This window comes from Hyaena hyaena, unplaced genomic scaffold, assembly GCF_003009895.1.
Source record: "Hyaena hyaena isolate Hyena2069 unplaced genomic scaffold, ASM300989v1 scaffold_272, whole genome shotgun sequence".
In the NCBI taxonomy this organism is placed as follows: domain Eukaryota; kingdom Metazoa; phylum Chordata; class Mammalia; order Carnivora; family Hyaenidae; genus Hyaena; species Hyaena hyaena.
The window spans coordinates 805,804-819,772 of NW_024080906.1; the positions used below are offsets into that span (position 1 = coordinate 805,804).

Below are 13,969 nucleotides of genomic sequence, written 5' to 3' on the forward strand. Positions count from 1 at the left end.
GGGTCACAAGAATATGCATGATTATAATTTTCATTTTAACAAAATTAAAAGTTGAGAATTAAGGTGCAGTAACAACTATGCTCATCATATAATAAAAGATTTTGGACTATCAGTCATGAATACATAATTATACTTGAATGAAAGAACTCTTAGCATTTAACAAAGAAGTCTGGTTGATTTAAAAATCTCAATTTAGAGGAAAAAATAATATAAGAATATGTGAAGAATGACTAGCAACCAAATAATTATTAGTAACTATATAATCTTTTTATTTGATAAATACAATGTTTTAAAGGTTTTGTTGCTTAAATTACAAGAAAGAATAAAGAGAATGATTAAAACAAAGAATAAGTAGAATAATTAAATAACTTATTAATCACTAGGTTTTCTGAATATAATCAGAATAGTCAAGAAAGAGGAATTTGTATTAGCCCTGTGCCCACCATCTTACGCCTAAAATACGGAAAAAATTTGGCTCAAAGTTGCCATCCTCCTTTAGGAACATCAAGGTCCATTAAAATACCATGAATTTTAGGACTTCCTATCTGCTTTCTTCTAACAAGAATTTTCAGCTGGCTAATTGAAAGTGAACTCTTCACAAGTAATTATGAGCACAATAATTCATCACTGTGTCCTTTCCCAGTTTACTTGGAGTGCTTCTGTCCAGGCGTAAGCAGCGCAAAGTGCAAGAGCTTAAGACATGACAAATTCATTTAGGCTGTAGCTATACTACATAACAGGAGTGCTAATCCAAGTAGAATTAACCACTTGCCCATCTCTTTCGGTGGTACTGCCCACCTATTTGTGGTAACTTAAACAGATTATTTCACTACATCTCAGAAATCCTAATATACTACTTGCCTTGTAAGAGGTAACCATTTTATATAATTCGAAAAGTAATCACTGACTTAGACTATAATAAAACCACAATAACCAAACATGTTTCTATTTTTCTTCAAAACAATAATTAACTTTTTATCTGAAATCAGATTGCTATTTCAGGTTTTATATTAACTGTCCATTTTCTCTAGTTTTTGGTAAAAACAAATTAAGTATCATCAGCACAACTACTATTTCTGATTTCAAGCATCTCAATCCCCCTCTCCAGAAGTAATCTACACCTCTGAATTCTGAAGAATATCTTTTGTGTCATACTTATGGCATTTAACCTCTTTCTACTACTTGACAAAACTTCTCTCCTATAAGCTCAAGATTGTATCTTATTCACTGTTTTGTTTTAAACCACACTGTGCCTAATGAAATAATTTGCACAGATACAGCACAAAATATAAATCTGGTGATTACAAGCTAATTTATAACTAAGAAAGTATTCTCCAAAATATATTAAAATTACAACCATTAAGTCTTAAGAACACAGGAAAAATATTCTCACCATCTGTCTCCAAGGTTTGTATCTACTTTCTGAGGAAGGAAATCGAGAAGGCTGTTGAAAAGCAGCTCTCATGTCATCTGGAGTCTTCAGATTCCCTGTTCCTCCTTCAGTCTCATGTGCATCTGAGGAAAAGGAAAAAGATAGTTTTGTACCTATTCCAAACCAGGTTCTGGAATATCTTGTGTGAAGTTCTGTAAACTTTTCCCAGTGTCTTTTCTTGTTCAGGTTCCATGTAGAGGTAGGCATTTAACAGAGAAATAGGGTTTTGTGAAATATGAATCATTCATTAAAGGAGAGCAAAAGATCTTTGCTTTCTAGACAATACATTTGATAAAAGTAATGCTTCAAGAAAGCAAACTATGAAAAAGGTTTACAATTGCTTAGGATACACTTATAACCTCTGTTAATTTTAAATTTCAGTTGAATCAACTCAATTAAGTTACAGTTAAAAATTCGAAATCCTTCCAAAGGTGTATTCTCAAAAAATAAAAATAAAAAGAAATCTATCTATATATACATATATATAGTTTCTTCATATTAAGCTTTTTCTGTTATAAAATACTGTTTATGTAACCTTCCTAGCACAAAATTTGTAATAAATATCAAATGACTTATGTTCATAGACAGACTTGTGCAACAATCTTCAAAGCAGCTTTATTTTAACTAGTCAAATACTGGAAACAACTCAAATGCCTATCAGTAGGTAAATGAATTGCGGTATGCCTATACAATGAAATATTTACTACTCAGCAACAAAAAAGGATGCACTATTGATATAAGCAACAATATGGATGAGTTTCAAAATAATTATGCTGAGTGCATGAAGCCAGACAAAAAGGAATACACAGGGTGTAACTGCATTTGCACAGAACTGTAGAAAAATGCAAAGTAATCTAGAGGGTGAGAAAACATTTCAGTGGGTGCCTGGGGATATAGGGATGGGCAGGTACAGGAAGGGGGATTACAGAAGGGACATTACCTTAATTGTGGAGATGGTGTCATGGGTACATACATATGTCAAAATTGATCAAACCGTAAACCTTAAATATGTACAGTTTATTAGATGTCAATTATAACTCAATAAAGCTATAAAAAATTAAATTTCTTAAAATGTTTTATGCCCCTTGATGTAGCAATTCCAAGTCAAGGATTTATCCTAATAAGGATACATACAAGTATTCAGCCATAATCATGTCATAATATACATTATTTATAATAGGAGAAACAATTGGAAACAGCCATTAAATCTCAAAATAAAAAGTTTGGGGCTAGGTTAATAAATTCTGATATATTATGTAGTGGGATACTATGTATACACTAAAATATTATATTAAAATTATAGTATATCATCCTATATAACTTATTATATATTAAGTGATAAAAATAGGAAACGCAGCATTGTGTTCAGTATAACTGAATTTATTTCAAAAGTATATGAAAATAAACGCAGTAATTATTTCTTCATTTAGAGATCATTTCTATTTTCCTTTTTTGCTGATTTGTATTTCCTAGTTTCTTTATAATACGCATATATTACTTTGGTAATCAATAAAACAAATTAAAGGATGAAAATAGCAACAGGCTACAAGTATCCACTTCCCAGTACACGTAAAACTTGTCCAAGCAAAATACTTCTCAGAGAGGGTGTACCTGACAGAATTCTGAGCCATTACATCACCTCCACCAGTGACCTAGCCAACAGTAGTGAGAAACGGGCAGGTGTGACAGGATGAACTGCAGTCATAATCAGTAAGCCACATGCTTCCCAGTAACAAAGCACTTTTACGGGCACGACCTCATTCGATCTTCATAACTCAGTGAAATGAGCAGAGAAGGAATCATCCCATTTTATAGAAGGGGAAACACACAATGAGCAAGACTAGTTAAAGGTCATGTCCCAATATCACAGATCTTGGATTTACGTGGAGTCTTAACTATCAATTCTGATCAGAATTCTAAGAGGAATAGTGGATAATCACTTCAGATTATGTAGAACTCGAAGGCAGTAATTTACACATGAATTTATAAATACCCATATTTGCTGCTATATTAGTATTCCCATTTGAATATGCCTGGGGCCTTAGGGACTTCCTAAATTCCCACCCTCAGAAGCTATATCCAGGCAACCCCATCTTGCCCCTGGTCAACATTCACGAAGAATTTGATTGTTCAGTTTTCAATTGTATTTCTTTCCTTCTTGGGGGGAAAAAAACAAAAAACAAAAAACCACACAGGAGAACCCATAACTACGCTTATGAATGCCGCAAATAGTGACTTACAAGTTTGATGTCAAAAGATCTAACTTAATGGGACTTTAAAATACCACCTTTTGGGCCAAATCTCTTTTGGTACATGTGCAGACCAGAAAAGTCTCCAAACAACTCCAAGAATATTCAGTGCAGAAAATGACCAACTCCTCATACAAGTATCAGTAAACATCTGCAGAGGCACATTATGAACAAGCTGGTCAGCATCTGCTGCTGAGGCCTTGAAGCATAAGAAACCCTCACAGTTAATACTCCACCCATCACCCCCATGATTACGGGAGACTAAAAACGTCTTGTTTCCTGGACACTTACTATGTATCAAACACTACACCATCCTCTCTATATACACCATCTTTAAAACAACCTTATGAAAGAACTACTATCAACCCCACTTTACAGATGAGGAAACTAAGTTTAAGTTACCCCAAATCATAAAACCAGTAAAAGCTTAAAATGGAACTAACATGGGGCCTTGGCAGTTGTCTGGAACATAAATCTGACTCTTCTCTAGCATAACCCACCTACAATGGTTTCTATTCAAGTAGTGCAAAAACACTGGAGAATGGTATATGAAGTTCATGAGTCTACATTTTCCAGGTAAAGAGTAAAAAACATCCAGAGCTTGCAATCTGTGTCTGATAATCTGCCACATTCTAGAATAGTATGTTTTAATGTTTAATTGCTGATTTCTACTAAAGGATTATTTTAACCCCTTTGAACTGACATGATCATGTAAAAGATGAATCAAAAAAATATTTAAATAAAAATCTGCAAAAGATAATATAAAAGAAACTACTCTAACAGATTAGTATTTTAAAACTTATATTAATAAATGAGTAATTCGGTCTTAAATCCAAGACAGTGAAACTGAATGTGCCACATGTTTTGAATTATGAAGATAGGAAGTATTTCCATGAGTAAGAAAACATTTAGTGATTAACGTTATAATTATAAAAAAGAAATACTTCTGTAGAATATTATGCAATCATCAGAGTGATATATTTCAAATAATATTTAATGATATAGTAAAAGGAATGCGATACTAAGAAAGCAAGATTCTAAACTATTTGTTAACTTGAACAAATTTTAGGGGCTAGGCACTGTGCTAGGTATTGGAATTACAAAGTCAACAATACGAGTAAGATCCCAAGTGCTAAACTATTCTTCACTATATTATTTGCATGATTAGGACCTTCACGTTGTCTAGATATCAGTTTAAATGTAATTTCCTCAGAGAAGCTTCTCCTTATCACTTTATAGAAAGTAGCTTCCTCTCTACCTCTTACTCTATTTCAACTCTTTATTTTGTTTTCTGTTTCCTTGTTTTCTTTTATCTGCATCTATTGAGATACTTAATGAGCTTCTTTATTCTATCATTAATTGATTGTTACATTACATTAAGCTATATTACATTAATTGATTGTTTTAGTGTGAAAACAACCCTTTCTTTTTGAGACAAACATCTACAACTAACATCGTAATTAATGGTGAAAGACTGAATGCTTTGTCCTGTAATGCTGGTAAAGAGGCAAGACATTTGCTCTAGATGCCACTATTCAACACTGTACCAGAGACTTTACTCACTGCAATCAGGTTGGAAATTTAAAGACACATAGACAGGAAAAGAAAAAGTTAAAACTCTCTATTTGCAGGCAACAGTATCTTGTATGTAGATAATTCTAAGAAATCAACAAAAGAAACTACTAGGAAAATATAGAAAGGTTGTAGGGTACAAGATCCAAATGTAGAAATTAACTGCATTTCTATATACTAGAAATCAATAATCCAAAAATGAAATTTTTAAAGTTCCACTCACAATAGCAGCAAAACGACCAAAAAGAGACGTAAGAGCAAATGTGACAAAAGGAGTGCCAAACCTGTGCACTGAAAAACTACGAAACATTGTTAAGATAAATTAAAGATCTAAATAGACAAGGACACATTCTATATTCATGGATTTGAAGACTCAATGTTGTTAAGATGGCAATTCTACAAATCAACACCAACCCCCCCCCAAATAATCCAATTAATAAATGGGCAGATGAAATGAACAGTCATGTCCCAAAATAAGACATGCAGCTGGCCAACAGACACATGAAAAGGTGCTCAACATCACTCATCATCAGGGAGATGCGAATCAAAACTGCAATAAGATATCCCCTCACACCTGTCAGAATGGCTAAAATCAAAAACACAAGAGGGGCGCTTGGGTGGCTGAGTTGGTTAAGCAGCCGACTTTGCCTCAGGTCATAATCTCGCAGTTGTGGGTTCGAGCCCCATATCAGGCTTGCTACAGCTCGGGAGCCCACTTTATATCATCTGTCCCCCTTTCTCTCTGACGTCGCTCTGCTCATGTTCTCTCTCCCTCCCTCTCTCTCTCTCTTTCGATAAATAAGAAACACTAAAACACACACACAGACACACACACACACACACACACACGAAACAAGTGTTAGGGAGGCTGTTCATGGGAATCAAACTGGTGCAGCCACTCTGGAACACAGTATGGAAGTTCCTCAAAAATCTAAAATTAGAACTTACCTTACAATCAGGTAATCATGCTACTAGATTTTACCCCCAAAATACAAAAGTACTAATTCAAAGGGATACATGCATACCTGTGTTTACAGCAGCACTATTTACTATAGCCAAATTACAGAAGCAGCCCAAGTGTCCATCAATATATCAACAGATAAAAAAAAGATGTGCTGTATATGTACAATGGAATATTATTCAGCTATAAAAAAGAATGAAATCTTGCCATTTCCAACGATATGGATAAAGCCAGAGAGTATAATGCTAAGTGAAATAAGTCAGTCAGAGAAAGACAAAAGCCATATTATTTTACTTATATGTGGAATTTAAGAAACAAAACAAATGAACAAGGGGATAAAATAGAGAGGGGGGCGCAAAGCTAGAAACAAACCCTTAACTATTGAAAACAAATTGATGATTATCAGAATGGAGGTCAGTCAGGGGTGTGTGTGTGTGTGTGTGTGTGTGTGTGTTTGTGTATGAAATAGGTGATGGGGATTAAGGAGCACACTTGTGATAAACATGGGGTTATGTACAGTTGTTGAATCACTACATTTACACTTTAATATAACACTGTATGTTAACTATACTGGAATTAAAATGAATACATTCTTAGGAAAAAAAAAGATGGCAAGTTCCCCAAATATCTATCAAAACTCTACCATGCTTTCATTTTTGTAGAAATTGATTCTAAGATACACATATGAAAGTATAAAGGATTGAGAATATCCAAAGCAATTTTGAAAAAGAAGACTAAAGTTTTGGGACTTATACTACTAATTTCAAAATTTACTATAAAGCTGTAATAACCGATACAGTATGATACTGGCAAAAAGATAGACATATAGATAATGAAATATGCTAGGGTCCAGAATAAACTCTCACATTCATGGTCATTTGAGTTTCAACAAATGTGCCATAGTATTTCAATGAAGAAAAATAGTCTTTTTAACATATGATACTGGAACAGGTGAAAAATCACACAGAACAATAAAAAGACAAATAAGTGTTAATCTTTCACAGCATACAAAAATAATAACTTGAAATGGATAAGTCAAATTATAAGAACTAGAACTACAAAACTTCTAGGAAGCATAGAAAAAATCTTGTGACTTTAGGTTAGGGAAACAATCCTTTAACATGACAACAAAGGCACAATCTATTAAAAAACAAACAAAAAATGGACAATTGGGACTTGATCAAATTTTTCAAAAGATGTAATTTAGATAAAAGACAAACCACATAGTAAGAGAAAGTATTTGCAAATCATATGCATGGATAAAGAAATGGTATCTAACATATCAAAACCCTCAGACCTAAGAATAAGAAGATAAAACAATTTTTTTAAATGGGCTAAATATTTGAAGACATCTCACCAAAGATATATAAGTGTGTAGTAAACATACAAAAAGATGTTCAACATCATTACCTAATAGAGAAATGCAAACAAAACCACAATGAGATTCCACTACACAACTCATTAAAATAGCTGTAATTTTTTTAAATTGAAAAATCTAAAGATTGGGAGGACAGGGAGAAAGTGAAACCTGCATACATTGCTGATGAGAATGTAAAATGGCATAGCCAATTTGGAAAACAGCTTGGCAATGTCTTAAAAAGTGAAACATACTCATATACGTAAACATATGACCCAGCAATTTCACTCCAGGATATCTAACAAAGAGTAATGAAAAGATATGTCATTTGTATGCAAATGATCAATAGTTGCATCAATCATAATAGCCAAAATCTGTAAGCAACCCAAATATCCATCAACTGGTGAAGGGATAAGCATAAAGTAGTAACCAAAAAAATAAATAAATAATTCATGCAGTGAGGATAAACCTAAGAAACATAATGCTTAGTGATGGAAGCCTGATGTAAAAGTTGTTTTCTGTATGAGTCCATGTATATGTAAAATGTCTAGAAAAGCCAAAATTACAGAGAAAGGAAGCAGATCATCTCCTGGGACAGGAGAACACAACAGAAATTGACTGCAACAAGGATGAAGGAACCCTTTGGAATGACGCATCTGTTCTAATACTAGACTGTGATGACAGTTGCACATCTAAATAAATTGACTCAAAATCATCAAACTGAACAATCAGAATGGGTGAACTATATGGTATGTAAACTATACTTCAATAGGGCTGTAAAAAATAAAAAGGATATATTCCACACAGAATCATAAATTGCTTTAAAATGAATCTGATGTTAAAATAAATTGTCATTTCTCTAATTTATTTAAAATAATAATCATAAAAAACCTAATACAACAAATATTCTGGAGAATGAAAATGCAGTTTTAAGAGGACTATTCACCTCTCTCCTACTGCTGGTGTAAGTATAAAATGGTACAACTGTTAAGGAGAACAGTTTGGCAGTTCCTTAAAAGTTAAACATAGAATTACCATATGACCCAGAAATTCTAACCCCTAGGTATAAATAGAAGAGAAATGAAACCTTATGTCCATATAAATATCTGTATCTGCATGTTCATAACAACATTATTCATAATAGCCCCAAACTGGAAACAATCTAAGTGTCTACCAACTAATGAATGGGTAAATAAAAATGTGATATATCCAATACAATAGAATATTATTCAGCCCCCCCCCCCCAAAAGATGAAGTATTGATACATGCTACAACACAGATAAATCTTGAAAATCCTTATACTGAATGAAAAAAGCGAGTCACAAAAAAGAACATGTATGATTCCATTCATGTGAAATATCCAGAGCAGTCAAATTCAAAAACAGGAAACAGATTCATACTAGTTGCCTAGGGCTTGGAGTGAGGAAGAACAGGAATGGGGAGTGACTGCCAGCAGGTATGGACTTTCTTGTTAGGTTCATGGAAATGTTCACAAATTAGATGGGTGATGGTGTTGGTTGCATATACCTGCGTGACTAGAAAGAACACTTGAAATGGATATGCAAACTGTATCTCAATAAATCTATTTAAAAGATTACTATTAACCTAGGATTTATTAAAACATTAAAAGTAATTTCAGAGTAAAAAATCTAGACTTCTAATCTTATTTGCTTTTGACCACATCTATCTAACATTGATTTAAACAGGTACATTAGTGTTCAATTCATTGTGGCTAAATACAAATCATTTTCTAAAAATCAACTATATTTTTACAAACCAGTAACAAACAGAAAATAACATTTTCAAAACACCCAACAACAACAAAATGTATCTAAGAATAAAAGTAACTTGAAAATACACTGGGAGGCATTAAATATAAGGTAAATAAATAGGAGAACATACCATGTTCATGACAGAAAGAGTCTATCATAAAATGACGATTTTTCCCCAAATTGAACCCATATATTTAATGCAATGCCAACTGAAATCCAAAAGGTTTCTATAAATTGATTCTAAAATTTACAGTGGAGCAGCCAAAGATCAAATGGACAAGCCATCCAACCAGAAACAGAATGCAGTAGGGAGCTGCCCTGCCTATACTGAGGTCTATTACAAAGCTGTCGAAGTTTGTGTGTTTCTGGAAAAGAGACAAACTGACTGCTGGAAAAGAAAGAGACCTTCACACATAAGAAAAACAATGTTTGACAAAAGTCACATTGCAAATCATTGAAGAAGGGAGGAATCATTCAACAGTGCTGACAGAACTGGTTATTCATTTGGGGTAAAAAGAAATTAGACCCTGCTTGTATAATATATACAAAATAAATTCCAGAGATTAAAATTTTTGGTAGAGAAGACAAGGCTTTAATATTTTTAAATACTATATAAGCAACTATCACTATGAACTCCGAGTATGAAAAAAGTTGAAAACTTAAGACACAGAAACAGCTAACCATAAAGCATATGATTAATAAGTTCGACTATAATTAAAAACTCCCTTACATCTACAAGTACAATAAGGAAAAATTACAATATTACAATACCACAAAGCACACTGACAAAGAAAATTTTGGTACTCAGAATGTGTGTGTGTGTGCGCGCGCGCCTGTGTGTTTGCTGTGTGTATCCTACAGCATTTTAATTTAAAAAAATGGGCAAGATGTAAAACAGTACCCCTAATTAAGGGTGTGAGGCCCTGAACAGAACGAAGCAGGGGCTTGTCAGGGAGTGGAGAGAACCATGTGGCATGAGAGTCGGAGTCCAAGCTCTGGCAGGGTGGTGTGGTTTGAGCAGGACCCTGCACAGCTGTGCTTTAACAGCAGATGTCAATGCCTGATCAGGGGGAGGAGGACACCCATAAAAAGATGCACTGTGCTGTATACCATAGGAATCCAAACTTGGTGAGGAAGGCTCCCACATGAAGGGTCTTCAAAGCTCAAACAGAATTTGGGGAGAAGGGTACAAGGAATATGGCAGGTTGACTACCTACAGTAGGACTGATCTAATAAGTAAATAAAGCTTAATTTAGGTTAATCTCACTGCTACAGAAAGAGATACCAAAAAGGAGAGAAAATGTGATTAAACTCTATAGTCTAGGAATGAAATCGGAAATAGCAGCATGATTGACAAATGACATGTCAAAAGGACACAGAAGCCAATTTTAAAGGGATCCCACTGGCTAAATCAGGACAAGATGAGCATCAAAATAAATAACAACAGTAACTGATTATAGCTCACTTAAATAATATACAGAATCAAGAACTCATATTGATAGAAATAAATTAATTAAATAAAAGTTTGATCAGGAAGGAGACACATAGTTTCACAGTATCTCCACACGAAACAATTATTAAACACAAAGGGAAAATGAGTAATTTCACAGTAAAGAAACATGGCAGACACCATCCTAATCAAGTTAATATAAATAGTAAAGGGTCAAAATGAAAATCGTGTGCCACCTGATAAGAAACAAAGGAAGACACAGCATAACGTCTGTTATATCCCTGCCAAATATTCATAACTTGCATGTAATCATTAGGAAACAGCAGACAAACATGGAGAAGGGACATTCTACAAAATAAGTGGCCAATACGGTATAGTCTTTCTTGAAAAGTGCCAAGGTCTTGAAAGTCAAACAAAGACTGAAGAACTGTTCCAGATTGAAGGAGACTGAAAAGATGTGACAAGTAAAATGCAAGGCGTGCTTCTAAACTAGATCCTTTTGCTATAAAGGACGTTATTGGGACTACTTGTGAAAATTGAATGAGATCTGAGGATTAGATGGTAGTAATGCATCAATGTTAATTTCCTGATTTTGATGGCTTTATTGTGGCTTATAGGACAATGTCCTTGTTTGTAGGAAATATACACCCATTTTTTCAGGGGTGATGAGGCATCAAATCAAATCTTCAGGGAAAAATTTTCCCCTTTATTATAGTTAAAACTTTTCCATGTTCTGTTATTTAAACTTTTTAAATATAAAAATAAATATATTTAACGCATAGCTTTAAGTATATAATGGACAGAATACATAAACAAGCAATTCATGAAAGAAAAATACCAATGGTGAGTAACCACATGAAAAGATGTTCAATCTCACTAGTAATTACAGAAAGGCAAATTAGGACCACAATAAGATGCTATTTTGTAGGCCCTATATCGGGAAGAGTTACGTAGCCTGAGAATTCCAAGTTTCAGCAATGATTAAGTTCACCGGGAGCCTGTGATATTATTAACGGTATGTAAACTGGTCCAATGACTTTGGAAAACAACTGGCATTACCTCATATAATTCTCTACACTTCTGCTCTTAGGTATATATTCTAGAGTCTTACACATGTGCACCAGAACACATTAAAGAATACAAACATTAGCAATGCTTCCAATAGCTATATATATCCACGAGAAATAGGCAAACTAAAGTAATTCAATATACTTCATTCTGTATCTCCCCTTTAATTATAAACATTTCCCCTCATTAGTCGTATAGGCTAGTGGTCACATAGTCACCTCATTGGCCAAAAGTGTGATAAGAAAGCCTAATCCATCTTAAAGAGCAGAATTTCTTTTCCCAATAAACAATTCATTATCTGTATCTGTATCTATATCTGTAAATGTACAGATGTACACCAACCTCAATACAAAAATAAAACAAACAAAAATACAAAACAGCAACAAGCTAGATGTCTACCAATACAATAAATTCACACAATGAAATGTTACTCAGCAGTGAAATAAATGAACTACAACTACACACAACAATAAATAAATTTTGAAAAACCATAATGAGCAGAAAAAGCAAATCTCAGACTATATATGTCACCATTTTTACAAAACTTAACAAAAAATAAAATTAAACAGCATCTTACTTAAAGATCCATATGGTAAAACCAATACTATTAAAAAGTAAATGATAAAACAACTGAAGTGATTGGGGGGTCAGGGAGAGCAGTAAGGGTAGAGGCACAGGTAAGAGGCATATACTAATAGATGCACCTTTATTAGTAAAGTTCTGGTTCCATGTTGGTTGGTAGATCATTTTAATATTATACTTTATAATATTAATATATTCCTGTTTGTGTAATTTAAAAAAAAGCTGCCACATTATGGCAAATAAGAGTTTTACTTTGACAAGAATATCGTTAACGTATGTATCTTAATTTGCACCCCTAAACAAATGCTACCTGCTGGGCAACAGATTTTCCTAACTCTCCTTTTTAAAAAAAGCAAAGGAGTATATAAAGAGATACACTCCAAAGCACTGGAAAGCAGACTTATAAATAAAAACTTAGAGCTTGGTCAACCAAAAAATGAGCCTAATTCATATCTACCATCAATCTGGTCTCAAAACTAGCATAAATGCTTGCTTAATTACTGCAAATTTGCAGAACTCTCTCATGGGAGATGGTCATTTTGCAAAAATTACTTAACATGAGAAATAGGCAAACTGAAGTAATTCAATATACTTCATTCTGAACAAACAGTATTTCCCCTTTAATTATAAACATTTCCCCTCATTGGTCATACAGACTAGTGGTCACATATTCACCTCATTGGCCAAAAGTGTGATAAGTCTAATACATCTTAAAGAGCAGAATTTCTTTGCCCAAAAAACAATTCCTTATATTTACTATATAGTACTTTTATCTGACAAAAGCCATGATAATTCAATTTTTTCCCCAACCTTGCATTAAAGGTAGGGCACATATTATCATGAAACACCTACCTTATGTAGTAAAATATATTTTTTAATGTTTTTATTTTTAATTTTGAGAGAGAGAGATACAGAGTGCAAGCAGGGGAGGCGCAGAGAGAGAGAGAGAGAGGGAGACACAGAATCTGAAGTAGGCACCAGGCTCTGAGCTGTCAGTGCAGAGCCAGACGAGGGGCTTGAACTCACGAACGCGAGTTCATGACCTGAGCCGAAGTCGGAGGCTTAACCGACTGAGCCACCCAGGTGCCCCTAAAGTACTTTTAAAAGTTTAAAAATAAGTTAGAAATGTTAATGATGTTCTAAATCAAATTTTCTAATTATTTATTGAGTACCTCTAATATAAAAGGTGCTTTATAAGATGCTTCTTAGCATTTTATGTGATACAGATTGAAAATCTTATCTACGTGCTACATTCTTATTAAATGCAAACAAATACAATACTCTGGTTAAAAGGTATCTTGGACTAATTCTTTTTCAAAAGTCACTCATCCAGATACACATATAGTGTACGTGTGTGTGTGTCTGTGTGTATCATAGCAATTATTTCTCTTGGCTTGGATCACTATTAAATGATATGCCTGAACCTTACTTAACAGGATGCACAATACTTAACAGACTAAGGAAGCTGGGGGCGGGGGGGGGTGGGAAACGACAGCCTTATTTGTTAACAACATGCAACTTTTAGA

General features: G+C 33.8%; 1 protein-coding gene across 3 annotated transcripts in view; it reads right to left on the bottom strand.

Annotated features, from left to right (window-relative positions):
- The window catches only part of NRIP1 (nuclear receptor interacting protein 1), a 97,598-nt gene that overhangs the window by 49,150 nt on the left and 34,479 nt on the right, over positions 1–13,969 (bottom strand). For all 3 annotated transcript variants that reach the window (XM_039245904.1, XM_039245905.1, XM_039245906.1), the window contains exon 3: positions 1,394–1,515. The gene's annotated coding sequence lies outside the window, so the exon portion shown is untranslated. The remainder of the gene's footprint in view (positions 1–1,393; positions 1,516–13,969) is intronic.